The sequence below is a fragment of the Micrasema longulum genome, unplaced genomic scaffold (assembly GCF_059751315.1).
Source record: "Micrasema longulum isolate JH-2025_06_02 unplaced genomic scaffold, ASM5975131v1 h1tg000331l, whole genome shotgun sequence".
In the NCBI taxonomy this organism is placed as follows: Eukaryota; Metazoa; Arthropoda; class Insecta; order Trichoptera; family Brachycentridae; genus Micrasema; species Micrasema longulum.
The window spans coordinates 149,466-173,722 of record NW_028277535.1 but is presented as its reverse complement, the minus strand read 5'-3'; the positions used below and the strand labels follow the sequence as shown (position 1 = coordinate 173,722).

Below are 24,257 nucleotides of genomic sequence, written 5' to 3'. Positions count from 1 at the left end.
ATTTACTAAAAGAAAATAACGGCCATTGTAACAAAAAAAACAAATTATATACCAATTTTAGTTTTCTATGTATTACTCCGCATCACTATACTCTTATATTGACATATATTTTGACATATTATTTTTAAGCTAAGCAAAACAACGTAACCGACGGCATGTGGCAGTAACCAACTCATAAAATTAAGAATAGTCCAAAAACCGCATACGCGCATCAAACGGAAGGCGACTAAACCACTCTTAGAAGAGTAGTTTTACGTTTTGACCCATTAGTTTCTTTGTAGACGTCGCTCAGTACGCAACTCCCGATTTGAATTCAACTATGCCGTGTTGTGTCGTTTTAGAGTGTAGAAATACTGCTGGGATCTTAAAGAAACTGGATGGGATCACATTTCATGTGTAATAAGCAAACTATTGTGTAAGTGGCAAAATAATTATTTAAAAAATAATTATTTTACCATCTGTCAGATTGTCGAAGAAAACAAAATGGACATTTCGTTAGTGTTGCCAGGGTAGTAATTTTGTTTACCCTACTTTGCTCATCTAATGAGAGAACTAAGGAAAATTGGACCTCGGATTGAACAACGTCATAGTGGACGTATGACCGACATTATCTTCAAAACATCTAATGTTATTTACCATGATATAAAAAAATCCGTTTTACGTAAAATAAAATTTATTTTATATTTTGAGTTCAATGTTCATTAATTCAATTACTCTTATTAAATGACGCTTTACTTATCTGCTCTGTTGTGTCAATCAATGTTTCCGCGTGCACAATAAAATTTGAGAGAAATTAACATATTGTTTTTTTTTTACCTTACATTTGTGTGATGATTATATATTTTTCCCTTCTGGCAACATTACACGGTGACTTGAGAATTCATGCGGCAAAAGTAAAGCAAAGTGGGGGGATTTTTGGACACAGTCCGATGTATTCAAATATGATTCTACGCTCCTTCTGGACTATTCTTAATTCTATGAGCCAACCATTATAAATCACATTTACTGAAGAATTGAAAAAAAATATACGGAACAAAAATTAAAAAAAAAAACTTTTCCTGCACAATTCACTTTTTGTCGCTTACGTTGTTCTGCCGATTATGGCTCGATATTATGGCCTACTGACCAACATCATGCACACGCACACCATACTTGAGTACAAGTGAAATTATCAATAACACCACTCACTTTCGATGGTTTTGGCGTTTCTTGTTGTCACACCAATTTATTCTTCAATGAAATCATAAATGACCTGTGAATTTAACACGCCCTTTTTAATAGGCTTCTTCATTAAACGATGTACATACTGTTATGATCACCATCATAATCAAATCCTTATAAACACCTGACATTGCCCTGATTGCTAAATGTGAAGAAAAACTAACTGAAGCTCTGACATCCATGGAAAATGTATTAAATAATAAATATGATATGAAAATAAACAGGAGCGAAACCAAAGTAATGACTGTGATAATAATAATAATGTTTGGATAATTTATATAGCGCCATTTTTGTGAAAATAACCTCAAGTAATGAGCACCCGTAATGAGCATCGAATGAATTTAGTAATGTCAGGAGCAACTCTAAAAACGCGAAACAGTTTGTGTACCTTGGAAGCAGGATCACCTGAGATGGGAGAGCAAAAAGAGAAGTCGACTTCTGCATACACCAAGCAAGGCTTGCGTTTAACAAAAAATCAAAGATTTTTGAGTCGAATAATATAAACCTACAACTCCGCAAGCAACTTGCCAAGACATATGTATGGAGCATATTGATGTACGGTTGTGAGGCATGGTGCCTTACCGAAAGAGATAAAAATAGACTAGAGGCCTTCGAGATGTGGTGCTACAGAAAAATATAAGGAATTTCCTGGAAAGGCCACATAATTAATGACGAGGTTCTCAGCAGAACCATAGAAGGGAGGCACCTAAACAAAACCATCTCAGAGAGGTGAGCCCAATGGATCTGCCACATTATACGCCATTAGGGTCTCCTGCATGACATCGTAGAGGGAATGGCTGAGGGGACAAATTACAGACGGCGCCCCCGACGGGAATATTTGGAGCAAGTGTGCGAAGATTTAAACTGCGCCTCATATGCCGAGTTGAAGAGGGCTGCAGAGAATAGAGACTAATGGAGGACGAGATGCAGGACTTTGCTGCAAACCAATCCCCAGTATTGAGACTGCGAAGAAAGATATACAAGTCATGGTGCATAGGGCACTGCACTGCTAAAATAAAAGCTGTGTACCTCGAAATATAATGAATACATATTTTAAAATTGAGAATTCCATGCCTATTTTCTTACGTTATACCTTAAAAACTTAACCCTTACAAAGTCATGCCTATGAATAAAAAAAACCCTCAAAAAGGTAATAGGGTTTCTTTGTTTTTATTATTTTTTTAATATACAAAAATGCGATGGGAAAGGTACTATATTTTTTTCTCTGTGCCGTCAGATTAATTTTCTACTATTTGCAATTGTTGAAAATACCCAAACGTATCATGTTGAATTATCGAAAAACAAGACGTTTCGCGTACTGTGAGTCAAACGATATATATTACGTTAGCGTGCCATACTCGTAAGTAATATATGTTAGAATTTAGATGAACTAAATACAACAGAGATGGAGTATATTTTAGAGAAGGGAACATGGAAGTATATGCATTTACATGACTTATGACCTGTATAATTTGACTTTTAATTTTAAATTTTAATTTTCACCTTTAATTTCAACTCTTAATTTTTACATATGCATATGTACATCTACTACCTGCATCTAATTAATTATTGTTGGTTGTCAATTTTTACTAAAAAATATGAATGTTCATGAAAGCAGTGAGAGGGGGGAGGAAAGTATAGTTGGAGCTTAAAATTTATATTTATATACATATTTTTTTTTTAGGATTTAATTACTTTTCCCCCTTCCTCATGCATTCATTATAAATTAATGTGAAATCTGTAATTGGTATTAATTTTATTTATTGTTCTTTTGTACCTTGTATTTACATAAAGACTGTTTTTTTTTTTATAAATGAATAAATAAATAATTAGTTGGCCATTTTACACACTGTTACATTTACGATTCTGCCTTTGTTTGAAAATACGTATTTATTTACATGATAGTTATGCTTTGTAGCACTAGATTTGGAGATCGTGCTTTTGCCGCCGCCGGCCCCTCTGCCTGGAACCAATTGCCTTCAAACTTACGAATCATCGACAGTCTCAGTCAGTTCAGATCCCAACTAAAAACCCACATCTTTAGACTACTATACCCTCAATTTTAAATCTGGAAATATAATATATTTCTTAAGTTTATATTGAGTTTTTCTACTGACATTTCTTGGTGGAACTGCATTTTAATGATAATAATAAAAATGCTTTATAGTCTTATTCCACTTTTATTTATATTATTTTATAATTTTTTTACCAGTGACCGGGTTTCGTTGTGACCGACATCGTCAGACTGGTGGGAGACTAAACAAATTTCTATGTTATGTACAAGTGCAAGCAGGGGTTGTAAATCATGATTTTATATAATTATGTAAATTAAAGAATTTAAATTAAAATCATTTAAGTATAAGGTAATAACAATTATAAGAATTACGATAATATAAATTTTGTTTGAATGTATATTACCTTATACTTAAATGATTTTATTATAAATTCTTTAATTTACATAATTATATGAAATCGTGATTTACAACCCCTGCTTACGCTTGTATATAACATAGAAATTTGTTAAGTCTCCCACCAGTCTGATGATTTCGGTCACGACGAAACCCGGTCACTGGTAAAAAAAATATAAATAAAAGTGGAATAAAACTATTTATTTAATTTTATTTTATTTTTATAAACATAAACGGCAAATTCCTTGTTACTTTGGTGTCCGTATGACCGGCCTTGTCACACCACTGTCACTCACGGTCACTTACTTTCATTGCTTGTCACTATCAATGCTAATGGTAGTCACCTCTTCTGAGAATAACTATCTTAGGCAATAAACAAAATAGTCTAAGTGTGCCGATGTGAAGACTACGTCACTTCATCCATACGTTACGTTAAAGCCATGTTTATGATCATATTACAAAATATCATCTGACTTGAGATAGAAATTCGTAGAAAATTTGCAATGAACAAATTGATCTAATAGACAGAAAGTTATTTTGTTAGCCTACATAGTGCGAATTTCAAAACGTTGTTTGTATTATGTTTAATTAATGTTTATTACACGTTCACTCTGTAAAATTGTACTCATCAACGTTTCGGGCAGGATAACGTCTGTTGGGTCCACTAGTATATCATAATACTATTACAGTACTACAACAATACTTGTATAAATACGTCACAGCTTTAAGAACAACAACAGATAATACTTTTTGGGTATCTTAAAGGAATTAAAATATGTACATGTTATTTTTCCAACAGGGAAATGTTAAAAAGAACACGAATCATACTTGAAATAGATTGAAATAAAAATAATTGTACAATGATTGATTTGAATTAAAAAACGCAATTTGACCTGGCATTAAACTTCAAAGAACAAGCGTGAGAACACATGTTAACATATAATGCAAATAAAAGCAGTTATAAAAAACATAAAGAACTTCGATTTACTGCTAAAATGGCAGTCTTATGAGCGCAAAATAATAACATGTTAGATTAGAATAGATATATATAATATTATTACCATTATTTACACTTCTTGTTTATTCATAATAACTTTTAACCAACCTTGAATTGAGTCAGATTGATGGATTTATCTGTATCCAAATCATTTCTAACTCATATTTGTATATTCGTTAACACTTGTTTCAAGATGAAAACGTGCCTTGTTTGTTTCGATTCATTCTTTCAAACGTGTTAATTATCAAATAATATTTATATTTGTGTATACGTAAGCACAATGTAGAATTGTTTTGTATATACGCGATAATATTATCTCGTACCTGCAAGTCAAGATATTAAATGTTATAATCCTAAATGTCTGTAAATTAGAAAATTTAAATTATGTTTTTTATTGAAAAATCATAATTACTTTAATTTTTTTATTTTTTTTATTTTTTTTTTGGGAATTCAACAGTTCTACATACATGTTTATAGTAAACAAACAGATATAGTGTATAAACTTAGAACTAATAACAGATTTTCACATAGTATACAAAGTTAGTAAAGAAAATATATTACATATCATACAATTTATATATATTTAAAAATGTTATTTTCATGTTCTCAATAATCAAAGATTTTTAAAATATTTATTTTAAAAACATTAAGTTACTGTAAATTGGGCGGGATTAGGACAAGAATGCTTGAAGAGAGGATAAGGGGTTGAAGGGAGATGTACATATTTATTATTATAATGTCTACTAAGTTACATAATGCATTTTTAGTCTAAATATTAAATCTGACAGAGTGATGTTTGTGTAATCTATATTTTTAAATTTTGTATTGTACACTAAAAAAGTCCTACGATAATATTTGATTTGAGATAGCTAGTTTGCTAGTAAGGTATTAGTGACCCAATCGAATAAAAGATCGAATGCAATTAATTAATTTGATGGCTACGCAGAATTATGCGTCAAAATATTTACTAATGATCTATATTTTTTACAGGTATAAAACTGTTTTAAATATGAAAGTTAAGGTATTAACAAAGGTGATCACTTACGTAAAATAGTTCATGTATTTTATGCGAGTGTATCTAATATTGTTTTAACTAAAAAAATGCTTCATATTTTTTAAGCAGTATTGAAATTATGCAAATAATCTTGTAAAAGTATTAGGTGTTTATAATTTTCAATAAATTATACGAATTTATTGTAAAATAATGAAGGTTAATACATAATCAACTAATTAATTGTTTTTTTGTGATTCTTGTTTTCTCTACTTGGAAAAAAAAAATAAAACTTAAGTTAAAACCAACAAATAAGTCAATAATGCATTCTCCTTCATTATTTTACAACAAATTAGTCAATAATTGATAAAAAAATTATCATCTTCTGCGCAAATATCGCGAGTAGCTTTGGCGGCTTTATTCCTTTGATTGAACACAAACAATGGGAGGTATCAAAAATGCTCACTCTCGTCTACTTGACATTCAGATTTAAAGGCGTGTAACGTCAAAGCAGAAAATTTTCTTTCGAACGTTATATAACCTTTACTATTTTTGAAATATTGATGCTCTTTTTTGAATATGGAAAAAAATACAATTTTTGGGTATTTATATTATTTTATTACCATAAACGGCAAATCTGCCTCTTACAAAAATTTATAATACCAACATATTTGGCTTAATATATTTGTATATTTATTTTTTTAAATATAAATTTCCTTATGCCCAAGTTTATAAAAAAAAAATAAACCTTTAAATTATACAAGATTTATATTTAAAAAAATAACCAAAAAAAAGCATATTCAGTTCAAAGTTTAAGCAATTCAGGAATAAATGTAAAAAACAAAATTAAATAATAAAATATTTTGTAGTAATATAACAAGAAAATCATAAGTGCTCTTTCATACAGCTGGGCAAAGTGAACAAAAAACTGTAAATATTATGAAATGTATGAACAAATAAATATAATTACCATTCACTATCTTTGAAAAAGTTCAAAAGGTTTGTCCATAGGAAAAATACCGAATTCAGAATACAATTAAAAAGCGTATAAAAATATAAAGACGTGATAGATAGCGTTTTGCTCTCGAAACGCTGTATATATTATAAACATATTACAACATTTTGGATTTGCATCCGTCTGCCTCTGAGGTACAGAATTTATGTATTTTTTCGTAAATACTATGTATACTACGGTGACACTGAAGGTGATAGTGTATTTGAGTATTAGCATGTTGGCGAAGTGATTGTCCTGATGAAGAGACAAGTACGTCTCGAAACCGGTAGACATAAAAAGTCGGTAAGTGGTTACATACTAATATTTACTAATATTAATTAAAATGTTTGACAAGTTAATGCTTTGAGCATAAAAAAATAAATAATAATAACTAGATCATTTTAGAAGTTTATTAGTTCTTTTAAAATAGCCAAACATAATAAGTAAATAATGTGAATAGAATGTTTGAAGTTAAAATAAATATAACAATTTTATAATAATAATGAATTTTTTCGTTTCTTGATTAAATGATTTATTTACTTTTTTAAAATTTAAATTATCTATTGACAATTCTTGATGGAATTCCATTGTAATGATGTAATAACTTATATTTACATATAAGTTATTAATTAAAAAATACTTGGTACACTTCCACTTATTTATTTGTCCAATTAGCGCTTTCACCCTCTAATGGGCATCTTTAGACTGGTGAATATAATACAGTGTATGGATAATTTATATAAAACTAAATATTATCTTAAGTGTAGGTACATTTAAAAATAAGTTGAAAAATATACAATACGCAATATTCATAGGATAAAAAATAAAAACGATAGAATTTTAATAAATCAGCAGATATAATTCAAAATGTTACCCTAATTAGGCCCCTTAGTTGGACCCTGAACATTGTAATAAAAAAACAAATGTTTTTCATGTAAAAGAATAATAAAATATAGATTTTTCAATAATTTGTCTCACTCTGTTCCTATTAACATATTACAACAGAGATGAAGAACACTTAAAAGAAAATTTACCTTGTTCAATTGGAATACTACGTTTTCTATATTTTTAAACTTATTTTTAAATGTACAAACACTTAAGATAAAATTTAATATAATATAAATTATCCTCAAACTGTATAATATTCACCAGTCTGAAGATGCCCATTAGAGGGTGAAAGCGCTAATTGGTCAAATAAATAAGTGAAAGTGTACCACGCACTTTAAAATTAATAACTTTTTTTTTTAATAACTTTTTTTTTTTTTGTAAATAAAAGTTATTACTTCATTGATTAAAAGTGATTACTTCATTAATCGGGCGAAATTGACCGCAGAATGGTAGCAAAGTGTGTTCACAATGCGCTCGATATGATTGTGTTCGGAATCAAAACATCTGAAAGGACCTTGAGACAAAGCAGTCTTCCTTCCTTCTTGGTTCGGGCTCGTAGACATATCACAGCTCGCGACATAAGCGCTCAGTACTAAACGAATAGCAGTCGGCGCTACACAAGCGATTGTTACGAGTTACGACTTAGGACGCGACGCGCGCAAAACGACGCCTAAGATTACGAAATTAATTGATAAAATCATCGACGTAACACTAAACAAAACAAAACGATAAAATAACAGAATAATCTCACATACAAAATTGGGTTTACGATTTTTAAACGTTCCGGCAATTCACCGTGATTCCTGAAACTTTTCAGCGATCCTGAAATCACTAGCTTCAAGTTCAAACCACTTATTTTTGTTTCAAATTACAACGATTTGTCGCGTTTTGTGGTCTAGCATTGACAGTGAATGTGATTATGTAACTATCTGACACATTGCACATACCGAATTTTTATTATTGTTGTATGAATGTTCGAAGCGCAGTGCAGTGTTGATTTTAATTTTGACGTTTCGCAATCAAACCGACAAGTGAAATCATTCAAAGTGATTATTTAGCGGGGATCATCGTGGTTTTTGTACGTTTTCCGATCGTATGGAATGCAATTTGTGAAGTGGTAGTTTGTGAAATGTAAAAACAAACATTTTGACAGCGTGAAAGAAAGTTATTTCTCTACAATTACGCGGTGCATTCAAACTTTGCACTTTTGATTAAGTGTTTTGATGGTATATGCTTGTTGTATTAATAACTCTATGTTTTTAGTTAATATAAGTGCAGTGCGGAATAATAATACACTTGTTCATAGTCTCTTGTTAATATTACGAAACGACGAAGGTCTCAGAGGACAGTGCATAACTAATACACGCCATCAGCTGATATACGGGCTACCCGAGTTAAAGGTGAGTTGACATGCAAATAGGCACATAGTTATGAGTGTTAGTTTGCGATTTAGTTGAAACATGATAAATTTGCAAGACATTGCAAATAATTACGCTACTTCATTATTATTCTCGCTTCATGACAAATAAAATACGGGGAATGTAATACACAATGATTTTCTTCTAAGATAATACATATTGTATCCTGTTTTTAGATAATATTATTAACTTAGACAATGGCTCTCAAATATACGTTTATTTACCCTTACGTCAAAAAAATCGTTTTAATCAAGCAATAAACCTTTGATACATACACACTTTTTAGTTGATACAAGTATAGTATGAATCATTCTTTTTTATTTTTTTTTATTTGTTTATTTTTCCATACACATATTATTTACAAAGAAATATAATTACAAAAATACACTTTAGAAAAATTAAGCTATAACATGAATTGGAAAAAATGCCCACATATACTTCAGCGTCTGAGCGTGGGCCAATCCTTTTTTAACTATTAAAAACTTAATAGCATATTTATATGGTATGACATGAACATGAAAAAAAGAAAAGAAATAGAAAAGAAATAGAAAAGAAAAACTGAATTAACATATGCTGATATTACGAAAACATGCTTTATTTGCAGAATGCATTTATTTTTAATTTTAATTAATTTTTTTAAAGAATGTGTATATCTGTTCCTTCCATGCTGATCCAAGACCTCAAACCTACTTTTAAATGTACTAGTGATTTGATGTTTTGTAGTTCCTTGGTTAGAAAATTTAAGGATCTTGGACCAACATGTGAGGAGTGTCTCTGTGCTCTTAGTTCTGCATCCTGGAACTGACAGTACACAATCGGATCTATGATATAAATTATTACTAAACAATTCCCTATTCAAGTAAACATATTTTATGCACTGAAATATATATAATTTTTCAAAACTAAGGAGTCCACTCTCTACGTATAATTGATTACTAGGAAATGGTTTGTTTTTTTGTAAATTATTTTAATTATGTTTTTCTGTGCAATTTCTATTGAGCGACTATGCGCGTCCAAGACTCCTCCCCACCCTATTTTACCATATGTTATCGAAGACTGAATTAAAGCGTAATATACAATTTTTAATTACTGATCTAGATGTTTTTTTTGCTGTCGGCCTCGTGATGTAGTGGTCAGCGCGTTTGCCTACCACGAAAGAGGTCTCGGGTTCACTTCTCGACATGGTTGACACAAAATATTTATTTGAAAAGGCGTTTTTACACTTAAATATTTTATAGTCCCTGGACTGACACCTGAAGCATAAGACTGATCATCTTACTTTGAATGAATGAATGATTATGAAACCCTTTAAAAAACGAAACATCTATATTCCGTTTTTATAACACCTGAGATGTCAGTCTTTCTAAGTAAAACCAAATCAATTAACAATGTTTGAGTATGTCCAAATGCTTGCAGACTGGCTGAATTTCCTCTCTAGGGAGTTATTCATGTTTAAATTTATTTCAACAGAAAAGGAAAACATTTTTGAGAAGATGATATGGAAGTCTAGGCATTTACAGCCCTGTAAATACCTAAACTTCCATATTCCCTTCTCAAAAATGTTTTCCTTATCTCTTGAAATAAATTTAAGTCAATTTACGTTTAATAATAAATGAACGCCTTAACAATCACATTTTAAATTGATCGCTTTCAACATTTACGTTTTAAATACATTTAAAAAAATCTGTGAACGGTATTTTGCAATTAAAATTCAGAAATACATTTCTCTTTGCGTCTTTTTTTATTTACTCTTACACTTATATAAGACTTTTATCGAATATATTTATTTACACACACATATTACTAGTTCTACTGTAGTATATGTTTTATATATTTTTTATCGCATGCGTTTTAACATTAAAAAAAAATACACCATTCATTTTGTTGCGTAGTTGGAGGATAGCCTTCTAGAAATAAGCCCACAAATGTATAAATAAATTTTTCCCCAAAAATGTATATATACATTTGTACAAAAAGACAACCAAATTAATGTTTTTTTAATCCGTCCAAAATTATTTTAAAAGTACTCATTAATGTTTCTGGTGGAGTATTGCGTTTAATAAATTAAGTACCCATCTGATAATATTATTTTAGATACTATAAAACGCTTAAGAAAATTGATTGTATTAAAATAAAAGACCGTAATTAACTTTTGAACTTGGTATTAACATAAAACCTCATATCCTGGTCCTGTTGATTAGTAGCTGGCCTATATCTCCCGGATGTGGCTGAATACAGCCTCCCACCACTACATATTTACACTGTATACTCAGCTATAAAGCCTTATTTAATACGTCTACCTTATACAGCCACCCAATCGAGATTCAGAAGTCTTTGAGTAGGCTAATTCAACTAACAAAACTGGTTGTAATTAAACTTAAATAAATATGTTGTAATTAAACTTAAATAAATATGTTTATTTGTATTTTAGATTTTGAACTATTCTTGATCTTCATAAAATAAAGCTAGAACACTTATTCTTAACTCCACGCCCAATTATGAGTAGGGCACTGCGTTGGTAAACCAAGTGCAGTGAATTTCCATAACCCGAAGGTAAAGTTATCAAACTTGCGTTTCAGGAACCAATCCAAAAACAACGAAATTGTTCTTGAGAATTTTTCATAGCAAAATGTAATGTTCTTTAAAGTTTATATTAGTTCTTATAATATAAAAAATCAAACACTCTTTTAAAGCTACAGAACACTTTATTTTGTTTTAAAAATATAAAAACAAAAATTCCATGACAATTATTTCGCCTTGTTAGGGCATTTACAAACGAATGTGACGATTAAATGGATTGAATTATCTTATTTATTTATATAAATTAAAGGAAAACATATTTATATTTATATATATGTTAGTTCTTAAAATGTTTTGAACTAACATTATAAAGCATAAATAAAGATGCTTCTACAGAAGCTCTGTTTCAATCACAACTGAAGAAGAGTCTCTTTCTCTTCCATATTTCCTCCTTTCTTCTCTTTTAATATGCTTTGTCCCATAGAATTAAGAATAGTTCAGAAGGAGCATATAATCATATTTAAATACATCGGACTGTGTCCGAAAAACCCCCACTTTGCCCCACTTTAAACGCGCGCATACGTAAAATCACTGTGCACTGTTGCCAGATCATGAAAAATATTATCATAACACAACGGTAATTATATTTTTCGTAAAAAGCAATTTGTTAATTTCTCTAAAATTTTATTGTACACGCCGAAACAACAGAGTAGACAAGTAAAGGGTCATTTAATTAACGAACTTTGAACTTAAAAAATAAAACAAATCTTATTTTACATAAAACGGATATTTTTATGTCATATTAAATAATATTCGACGTTTTAAAGATAATGTCAGTCAAATGTCCCACACGGCGTTGTTTAATCCGAGAGGTCCAATTTTCATTAGATCTCTCATTAGATGAGCAAAGTATCGTAAACATTTGACTACTCTGGCAATACTTACAAAATGTCCATTTCGTTTTCTTTGACAATCTGACAGATTGAAAAATAATAAATATTTTAAGTAATGCATTTGCTACTTACACATGAAATGTGATTCCATCCTGTTTTTTTTAAGATCCCAGCGGTGTTTCTACACTTCAAAACGACACAACACGGCATAGTTGAATTCAAATCGAGGATTGCGTACTGGACGACGTCTACAAAGAAACTAATGGGTCAAAACGTAAAACTACTTCTTTAAGAGTAGTTTAGTCGCCTTCTGTTTGATACGCGTATGCTGTTTCTGGGCTATTCTTAACTTTATGCTTTGCCCGTTATATATTTAATAGTTCTACGAGTATTTTCAATATTTTTTTTGGTATTTTTAAAACTTATAAGAATATGTTGGCATTTTGTTTCACTTGGTCAGCACCAGCATCCTCCTTGCTTCCCTCTCCTCGTATCTCGTATATCCGTTACAGTTTTTTCTTTATTAGCCCATTGTTCGTGAAATCACATGAACTTGTGAAGGTTTTCCATACACTGCAGTACCACTGAAGCATAAAGCGGGGGTCGGAAACCTGGGCAAACACAATAAAAAATAGTAATTATTTTTTTGGTTAAGAAAAAAAAAACAAACGAAATTGTTAAAAAAAATAAACAGTTGGTTTTAAAATATAAAAAATATGAATATATTAAAAATAAAAATACAGTTTATTTTTCTTAACAAATAAGGTCATATAAAAGCATCATATTTTATAGTTTTATTGTTGTAATGTAAGGTTGGGTAGGGTGAAGTTTGATAAATCGTATTTCTTAACAAATAAAGTGGTCATATAATAGCATCATATTTTTTAGTTTTATTGTTGTAATGTACGGTTGGGTTGGATGAAGTTAGATAAGGCGTCTTCCTATGTCTCGGGTTCGATCAAAATATATATTAAAAAAGTGTTTTTTTTTAAGTACAAAAAGACTTTCATAAAAAAACAAGTTTAAATCTTTCTTAAAAAATATTATTTACAAAAAAAACTTAAAATATCAAACAATATTCGTCAAGATAATCTACTATATAAACTTTAGAGAAATGATTCGCCACTAATAGAGACGCCTATATGGACAAAAACCATTCTAGGATTATTTACCACAAAGTTAGCTATATATTACAGCAAAACGATTAGCCGTAGGTCCTAAAATCGAGAATTGTAAGCACAAACCGAAAGCGCCCGTTACACGTTTGTTATTAAAACGAAAACTAAACGCTTTTGCTTTATGGAATATAGCAAAAGGCTTTATTTAAGCGATAGCAAATGATTACTCTTGAGATATAAACTATTAATTTGTCATCGGGTGCTCAGAAAAAGTGTTAATTAATATAAAAAATAAAAGTATAGACATAAAATTTTTGGTTTACATATAAAAAAAATATAAACATAATACAAATTATGGTTTTGATATTTCGCGCCCTTGATTCTGTAATTCTGGTCACATGCTCATTCCAGAACATTTTTCTTTGCCGTCCCATCTTACAATATCCTTGACCTAGCATATTCTTCGGATCTCTGTATTTCCTATTCTGCCACGAAAGGTTTTGCCAGCAGTTTCTGGTTATTTTCGTTTCGTGGCTCGAAGGAAGCTTTTGGTTCTGAAAGTGTTGCTCTGGATTCTATCCATATACTCTCAGTCATTATAGGACGAACATAGGTCTTAAATGCATACCTTGGTTTGTTCTTTTGATTTACTCAAATATTTTAATTCCAAAACTAGCCTGTAGTGTGTGACTGTGTATTGCAAATATTTAGATATATGTACGTTTTTGTATTATGGTACACGTATATCTAGATAAAATAGTTGATACATCACTGAAATTACTTGGCATCACTAACAGAATATCCTCTGATTTCACTAATGTCCGCACTATCAAAACTCTATATTGCTTAACTGTTTGCCCTCTTCTAGAATATGCCACTGTGGTCATGTCTCCATTCTATATGCATCGTATAAATTTAATTGATACAATCAATCGCTTGCTTCAAAAAGTAGCATGGATGCTTGGACTAGAGAGAGGTAACTATTCATATGCTGATATAGAGTCAATGATAAATATTTCTAGTCTACAAAAACGTTGAAGTAATATTTACTCAACATATATGTTCGGCATACTAAATGGTATAATCGATGTGCCATCATTAGTAGGATAGGTAAAATTCCATATTCCAAATCGTGGGAAATAATGAAGTACTGTAAATTGATCAGCATAAAACAAACTATGGTCTTAATTCTCTTTGTCGTATTGTTACCTCAGTATAAGATTTGACCTTTTTTGGTTTAAGTTTACAACGATGTGAACGAGCACTAAATAAATAGTCCAAATATTGTCTTGATATCCCTTTTGTTTGTCAATGCTTCTTTCTTATTTTTGAATGTTTTTAACTATTGTTATACTGTAATATAACCTAATGTAATGTAACCCTGCGAATTGTTTAAATTAACAATGTCCGTAAATAAATAATTAGTAAATATATATAATACGTAAGTAACTATATTTTTCATAGACAAATTAAAAAAAAAAAATCTATCATCGAAAATGGAACTCGCGTTTTCAAGAAAGCCCATATCTAGTTTATGACATTTTAAAAACACACTTAAAAACATTTTTCTTCTGATACAACATTTTATATATGTCTTTGAAACGGGTTCCCGACCCCTGAAAAATACTAAGATCCGCCTGTAAGCAATGATCACCTACCATCCCGCTGCGAATTTTTTGTAATTTTTATTTTAAAAGTTCATCTTTGTCAGTGGCGGATTTCCCGTGAGAATTTATTACCAGTTTAATGGTTTACGTAAAACGAAATTTATTATTAATGTTAATTACACAATTTTTAGTTGTCAATCAAATCAACATATTAAAAAGTATATTTTTAAAATTCAATCGTTCTGTTATTTCGTCTCCAATTATACTAGATCAAATTATAATGCATGAGAATATTAAAAACGTAATATTTTCAATGTAGTTATAAGATCACACATAGGTAGTTTTACTTTTATGATCGTGGTTATTTTTTGACTACTGACTTCACGAAGTGAATTTGAACACTTAAAATGTAAAATAGCACCCTTAACTGGCGTTCAGCATATACTAAGGGTCTTGTTTCCTCATTCCGTTTTGTCCGCCGTGATCTACGCTGTGATACATTCCTTTCCTATATGTCTTTCTTGGGGTTTCGCTAACAAAAACCAGATCTCGGAATAAAAATTTTGAGAAACATTCCTGGTCTGAAATGGGATTCCCGTGTCATAGATATTTACATATGACAGACGAAAATACTTCCTCGCATGACATCACCACCATGATTTTGAATATTATAAATATTTCAACTCAAGCAAATTGAACATAAAATAGTAATATCCTCAACCACAATACACGAAACTCAAAAAGCCTTCATGTGTCTTAATTTCGCTTTTGCTGTTTAAAACTTGGAACGTTCCTAACTGATGAACTTAAAAACGAAAAGTTAAATAAATCTCACAGCGTAGAACTTTAATTTTTTTTTCATATTTTTGATAGTTATAATTTCTAATATAGTTTCTATAAATTAAAAATGTATGATGTTAGTATGTTTTGTCAACAAAATGTTTTTTTTAAATATATATACCGCCCCCAATATTTTTTTAAATTTAAATTCTGGATGATTGTGTTCTTTTATATGTTTTAAATACGTTTTATTTATAAACAAAAAATGTTCTTTTTATTGAATTAACTGAAATGGGGATATCGTATGATTTGAAACGTATTTTGTAAACAGATATATATTTTTAACATATCAGTACTTAAATATTTTTCTATCTGATTTAATTACTATTCATCATTATTATTCCCTTTCTGCACGTAATTGTAGCGGATCTTGTTTATTTTTGTTACATGAAGGTAAGATGATCAGTCTTACGCTCCAGGTACCAATCCTGGGTCTATTAAATATTCTAGTGTAAAAACACCCGCTTAAATAAATATTTCATATCAACCATGTTGGGAATCAAACCCAAGACCCCTTGCATGGTTAAAAAAATGCACTGATCATTACACTACGTGGCTGACATACTCAATGACTTTTAAAAAATTGAAAAAAAAAACAGTTTTGCATCCCATTTCAACTTTTTATTTACACATTTATTACTTTAATAGAATGTTTATCTGGTTATATTTTTATTATGTATGCAAAATAATAAACAGACCCATGGCTGTGGCAAATTCAAATCCATAAAACTGGTCAATATTGACATTACGTATTAACCTCATAAATTGGAAAAAAGTTTAATTAAAAAGTATTTTAGTTTTTTAAATTTAAAGAAATTCCAACAAGTTAATGTTATTAGGCAAAGATGCAAAAACAGCAGGATAAAATTTTTGTTTAGTAAATAATTTAGTCACTTCAAAAGCTCAAAAATTACCTTAGGTTTATCTCTGTCTCCAATTAAACAATGAAAAAAAAGCAAAAATAACGTTTGAAATCAATTCGTCTAGCACCGCAAGTAAAACCATTATTTTTATAATCGTTGGACAATTACGTTTTTTGTAACCATTAAACAAACCAACAAAATAAACATCAATTTAAAAGATAAAATATCATTCAAAATCACAATGAGTTAGTAAAATTATAATCATTTTTGACAACGCATTTTGGTTAGTTTCGTTTCATACAGTACACATATTATTATTATTATGGATAACTTATAGAGCGCCATTTTCGTAACAAAATACCTCAAATGCGTTTTACAAAGTGATTCTTTTAAATTTGTAATTTAATTAACATAATTTATTTTGTTGTCACATGCTACGGATTTATTCAAATGATTTAGAGAACAAGTGGGTTTTAAGTTTTTTCCGAAACATCACTTCACTTTCACAGCCTCGCACCTCTGCTGGGAGAGCATTCCATGCCATAGGGCCTGCGACCGCAAATGCGCGTTCACTAAATTTAGTGCGCTGTTTGCGTAGAGGTATAATAACTTTTCCTTTCGCCGTAGACGTAGCTGATCCAAGCGTTAGACGCCTGTCAGCTAGTTCATCTGGAATGCATAGTTCCCTTAGATATTCCGGAGCAGAGTTGTGCAGTGACTTATTCATAAGCCAACAGAGTTTGTATTCGACCCTCTGTGGAAAACGTAGCCAGTGTAGTTCCTGAAGTAGTAGAGTGATATGACTGAGCTTAGAGACTCCGAAAATAAGTCATATATTATGTAAGTTAAGACCAATATAGGTAGAATTGATTAGTCGCGTAGATCAGTGAACCATCTAACTCTTGATCAGAGGAAATCAAGTTTAAGTCCTAAAATTGGCAGTTATTTTTGTAAATTCATCATGTAAACGTTTAACACACTCGTAACAAAACTCTGTGATTCTTTGAGAACGGACTTTCGAATGAAAGTCATTTATCCATAAAAAGAAAAAAAAAACGAATTAAATGAAGTCCGTAAAGCGTATTTCTTGGTACGGGATTTCCCAGTGATCGATACAAAAAAACGATATACGAGTCTTAAGAAATATGATCACACATCAGATTATCGTAGGCAACTAAAATGCCTTAAAATCAGAAAGATAGATCACACTCTCTTACTTCGATACCTCATAGTCCTAACGCTCCACTATACCTTTGTGAAAATATTTAACGCTTATCAGACAATGGCTTACCTCTTCTTTCACAATCTTAAAGTATCCATTTAATTCTCATCCATTCCCCCTTCTTTCCAGCTCATTACTCTTCGTCTGGTTTTTTTGTAAATTCATCTCCCATCCACTTTCGAAGATGTTTCTACAACAACTTTGTTTAAATCGCGTCTGAAGAAACATTTTCCATGTTAAATAAAATTATTAATTAATTCATAAAATTACTTCCATTAACACTAACTAATAAAATAGGATATAATTCATTAGTTAAGAATACCTTGAAAAATAATCTTGTGTAGCTGTGAAACCCACCAATAAAAAATAAGTGGTTATAAACATAGTTGTTTTATTTAATTTATTATAATAAATAACCACAAAATTAGTGCTTCAAATTTAAAATTTGTTTTCTATGTTTTCTTCCTTAAACCTTTCCTTATTCCTCACATTTATTCTCCTTTTCGTATTGAAGATAATTCTTGATATTAATTTATTTATATACAAATATGACAGGTTCTGTAAGTAGCTATTTTAGTTGACTTTTTTTTACATACCGCCAGCCCAAAGAAACAGGGAGATAAACCCGAAATTTTAGATTTTAGATACACATGCAAATATGCTAATAAATTACGTAAACAAATATTTTCAAATAATAAAATATTTAAGTTAGATAGTTATCTTATGTAAAAATATAAATATAATTCAAATAATTCAATTCATCACACACCTCAAAGTCCGAGTATCTCAGAATATATTTGAAGGGTTGCAGTCCCGTGGCTAGTGTTGCGGACTCACGGATCAAAGGACCTAGGTTCGAACCCTACCCTACCTCAACCTGATTCCCATTTACAACTCGTTGAAAATGGGCCCAAAAATCTAAATTTTTGGGCCCAAAAAAGAATAAGACGCAAACATTTCCTTTTTTAAAAAAAAATGTTCTTACGAGATATCTCACTAGCTTCAACTAGCCCAAAGCTAGCCTCACAAGTCCAAAACTAGTCTTCACTAGCTGGGGGCTAGCGATACGTATTGAAACTGAAAAAAGTAAGTATGTTTTATTTTAATAATTGGTTAAAAGAAATTCCTATTTGGAAATATTGTGCTAATAATATTGTAGGCACGAAAAAGTTTAGTTTTGAAAATAAATACATAATGATTTTTTTTTTTACGGATTAAATATTTTCGTATTTAGATTATGCCTTCATCGAACCTTAAACGTTATTTAATGTTTTTTTTTTAATAATATACAATACAATATTTCGTAATACTGAGATACAAACATTTAAATAACGAAGATGTTTTGAACGTGTAATTTATAATTCGCAATACAGCTTTTTCGCCCCAATTAAGAATTCAAATTCGTAAACACACTTCCTTGAGAATATGCACATGTGCAATTTACAAATATGTGAAGGTTATCTCATCTGAGAATAATTTAAAGAACGGTCTATAGAAATGAAAAACTAAACTCCATTTTTGCACACAAAACTTGCGTGAAACTCGTTATCACGTAGATGTGTAGATTTAAGTCAATCATCTGTAACTTGTATGTCAAACAATAATTATTATGTGTTTGCTTTTTTTTAATCACGATTTACGTAAAAATATTGTTTAGTGCTGATTACATAGTAAAAAATTGAAATAATCTAATTGTTTCATAGCAAAAGAACCGATCCTCGTCATGTTTTCTGAGATGCTGTGCCGTGTTTGTATTCATATTTTTTATTACGTTTCGGACAGCGTTACGGTGTCTATTATCACTCAGCTATTTTAAAGAGTATTAATTTTTTATATTCCTGATGTTTATCTCCAAGAGCGTCAGCACAGGCTGTTTTACCTCCCGGTTTCCAGAACCAACCTGCTTCTGATTATGCCAATTGAAAAAATAGCCGGGCAGCTAAATATTATCACTTTAGAGATCGTCATTTTTCACACAAGTGAAACTATGTTTAAGAGCTAAATACTCTCGCTTTTGGAGAGTTTATATCCTAATAATTTTGAACCATTGCATTACTCAGTTATTTAACACATTACATTGGGTTAAAAAACGTTCGAACGCACAGTATATAGCTTTTAAAGACAGCTATCATAACGAATTAACTAACATTTTAAGCAGCATTCATAAAAATAATAAATATTTAGATATTATTCATAATAGTACATTATTATATAATTAAGTCTTTTTAACTATTAAAACAGAGATGAAGAACATTATAATGAGAAGAATGTGGAAGTTCGATCTGTCATTGACAGGTTAAATTAATCCCATAACATCCAAAACTACCATAATTTATTTTTTTGATGTTGTCCATTTCTGTTATAATATATAAGGGTACTATTTGCAAATCCGGCAAAATCCATCTTTCTTTATTTTGAGCAAATCGCAATAAACTGATACAATACTAAACTTCAAATTTTTAATATAATCTAATAAATATTTTACACGTAAGCAGTGATGACATAAGCATGATTATGTCAAAAAACAGTGGTGAAATAATAAATTTGAATTATACATTCCAACTTTATGGTACTCAAGTAGAGGTTGCCATGTTTGCAACAAACCCGACGATTTAAATGTCAAGTTCTTACAAATGAAGCTTTGTTTTTACCTGACAATGTTATAACTATTATAAAAAAATTGAATTCTGAATAATTTTCAATTTATATCTCAGTTTTTTTAGATTTTGCTAGGTTTGCAGGTAGTACCCTCATATATCGAATTGACCAATTCTCCACGAGGTAAAACGCGGTTATCGACAAACGTGTGGAATGTTTTAAAATGCAGACTGCTGCTTTTGAATACGTGCATACTGCTAAAAAAGGATTACGAAAATAAATAAATAAAATCACTTGTATTTCCTGGTCTCTCCCATGGCCTTGATAATTCTTATATAAATTTAACATTTATAATAAATTATAAACAAAGGCGTATGTTTGCATTAAAATATATTATACGAAGTCAATGGAACAAGGGGTATCATTCCTCGGTAACTAAACATGTGCATTTGCCATCTACCAGGAATTAGCAGCCAGCTTTGCAGTTCAGGCTGTTAGCCAAACGCCTGCAGTAACTTGGCAGAAGATACCGGACGAGGAACTACTCTCAATCTAAAATAGCGGACATCGGTCATTGGTTGCCTTATTTTGTTAACCATGACGTTAAAACAGTGCTTTATTTGTTTAGTTTTTTTATTGTTTACTTCTAATGAACACTTGACAAACTTACTTCTCTGCGCAATGTTTTTTTTTTGTAAAATAATTGAAATCATTCTTAAATTGCTAGAATTCCACTCGCCTTGGTGTTTGGTAATCTAGCTTCCATATGTAAATGTCATTAACTTCAAAATTATCTCATTCTTAAATGTTGTAAATGGGGTCTATGATTTCAACCGTCCATGGGCTCTGTAGTTGCATGACGTATAGCTCTTATTTGTAAACGATTTTCTTTTTATTTAAGCACTTCAGAGTCAATAAAAAAAAAATGGAAGTGGGGGCTAGATTTCTTATCGTCCATGCGCTATGTAGCTGCCAGACATGCTGTAATCCTTCTTCGATATTATTTTTTAAATCGATTATATTAGAAAACGAGGAACTCGAATCTAAATCGATCGTCCGTTTTTTAGCTGCAATACGCGTTGTAATATCTATTGTTCAGCGCTCTTGAGGTGATTTTGATTTTGATTTTTCAACAATTAAGTGATATTAACGTGTTTTTATGTCCAATCTCGTAAAATAAAGCATGTATTGTACGTACAAAGCAATTACAAATAATTACAATGGCATCTTTTATGGTCAAATCAACATCAACTTCTGATTCCAACTTACATAACAAAAAATAGCAATTCCCCAAGAATCCATCGACTTCGTGCCGTGTTATGTGGAATTTCGTGCAAAAAGCCTAGTTAACTAACTACTTGCATTCGCTAAATGCGAATCTAATCGACACTTAAAAATGGCGGACATAATCGGTACCTGCCAGCGTAATCATTAGATGATTGTGGAAAATTTTATTCAGGTATCAATAAGTTCGTTTGATTTAATTGCTTTTGGATGGAGAAAAAAAAAATCCTAGTTCATCGGCGTAGTAAAAAAGTGTTTGTCTTGTCATGGTAAATAATCAATAAATGTTTAATTATTGTAGTCAAATACTACACATTTTAAATTTATAGATCTTGTTTCAAGAAATGTACAGTTTAATTATAACGACCAGACAATATATATGATTTTTTATATGTTTTTAATAATACGAGTATGATGTTTTTTTCTCGTTGTTAGATTTTTTTGAATGCTCGAAAAGGAGATACATTTATTTATTACTAAATTCATTATGGCACAACATCAAATGATGATGGGTGAACTTAACTAAATCCTAAGGAGTTTTTATCCATAATGGAAAAAAAAACACTATTTTATGATGAATAAAAAAGGTGTTATTTTTTATAATATTTATATTATAATAAATAACACTTTTATGTAATATAGTTATTGATTATAGTAATGTTTTTTGTAAGGATAGTTTAGTTACTATAGTTAAATGTTTTTTTAATAATATATTATTATTTTTTTTGTATTTATTTTTTTTTTAAAAATCACTACTCGAACATTAATCTCTTGCAATTGATGACATATTTACTTTAAGTCCTCTGATGTTACACTGAATTTTGAAGTTTAAAATCAAATAAAAGTTTGAGAGTCTCAGAGTTCTAGAAGATGTTTTAATTCAAAAAAGACTATGCAAATTACGTAACATAATATGTTGGTAGTTAGTAGAAGCAGTAGAAATCGTAAATGTCAAACGTCTCTATGAATTACGATCGCTTGTTGCGATGAAAATCCGTTTGTCTTTTATCGTTCGCCTATTTTCACTGCACGTTTTGACGGTTAAACATTTTTTTTCTGTCCTTTACCATAAATCTTCAATACTCGCTGTAATTTACGACAACTTTGTTCTTGTTTCTTTTAACGGTATTATTATTATCGGAATGAGAAATTGTGGGGTATGATATTTTGTTTGTAATAAATACTATACGTTCCTGTGTTCAGGCGGATGATGATAAAGTTCTGTGTGTAAAATATAACCAGAACCCGTGGCGAATACTTTTGTCTCCATGGCTACTTCGATGCTTACTGCAAGCGTAGAACCACCTTTGAAATAAGCACTAAGCATGGTAGGCGAATGCGCCAACCACTACAATATGAGGCGGACTTATCTTTACTTAGGATTTTTACCTGAGAATGTGGCTACGCTCCATTCCCTTTTTGGTCGTATTTGAGAAGGATAATGTCAATTATTTCCTGGAATTCATTTCTGATTCCTATTACAGTCGTACATAACGTTTTCATTATTGTTCTAGCGTCATGTCAGCAAGTCACATTGTGAAAAGTGTTTCTTTGATAAATCTTTATCATATCTTGCATTTGCATACTTCAGATGAAGTGCAATTAGTGTTACATAAACAGCCCTAAATAAACATCTCATCATTATCAACACGATACCGGTATACGTGCAAATAGCAAAAATGAAATAATTTATAAAAGAAACAATCGTAAGAATTTAAAAGTGAGTAAACAGTTTCAATACAGTCCAGAAAATTATAATTCTCGCTGTTATCAGTGTACAATGCCTGAAAGGTGTTGAGCTGACCATACATTCAAAACTCAACTCGTCTAGGTCTTAATATGAATACAAAAAAAGACTCAGATTATGTGCAACAAATCTTGTCCTGACGACTGGACTGGGATGATCAGAGGATTGAGAAAGTTGACAGCTTTAAAAACTTGGGAGTACACATAACTGAGGATGGAAGCATGCACAAAGAACTCGCAATCTGTCCAGGAATTGCTGGAGCAACTTTTAACATGATGCGTGTTGTCTGGAACTCTAGTCTTCATTTGGTCAAAACGGATTTTGGATAATTCAACTCTTGTATAATGCCAGTACTCCTATATGGGTGCGAATATTGGCACTTTACCAAAACTCAAGACACCAAACTTCTGAGTTTTGAGAGTAAGTGCTTGAGAAGAATATTAGGTGGTTTGATTTGATAACTAAGTCCAAGAAAGGACGCAGCAACCTCTTATACGGAGCATCTTGAAGATGCGGTGGTGGACCTGGCTTGGACACTTGCTGCGCATACCTCAGGAGAACCTAAACCCAAGTTGCCTCTTCTTTAAACCTCCCGGCTCACGCCACCCTAGAATGACGATTTTTCGAATTTATTCGGCGGACCTAAGG

At 30.7% G+C, this 24,257-nt stretch overlaps 1 protein-coding gene across 2 annotated transcripts in view; it reads left to right on the top strand.

Moving 5' to 3' along the window:
• Positions 1–24,257, top strand: part of mol (dual oxidase maturation factor 1 mol) — a 273,695-nt gene that overhangs the window by 139,437 nt on the left and 110,001 nt on the right. Inside the window, exon 1 of one of the 2 annotated variants that reach the window (XM_088225099.1) lies at positions 8,088–8,899. The exons of the other annotated variant lie outside the window; for it this stretch is intronic. The gene's annotated coding sequence lies outside the window, so the exon portion shown is untranslated. Of the gene's footprint in view, positions 1–8,087; positions 8,900–24,257 lie in introns of those variants that run through there. 2 annotated transcript variants of the gene reach the window in all.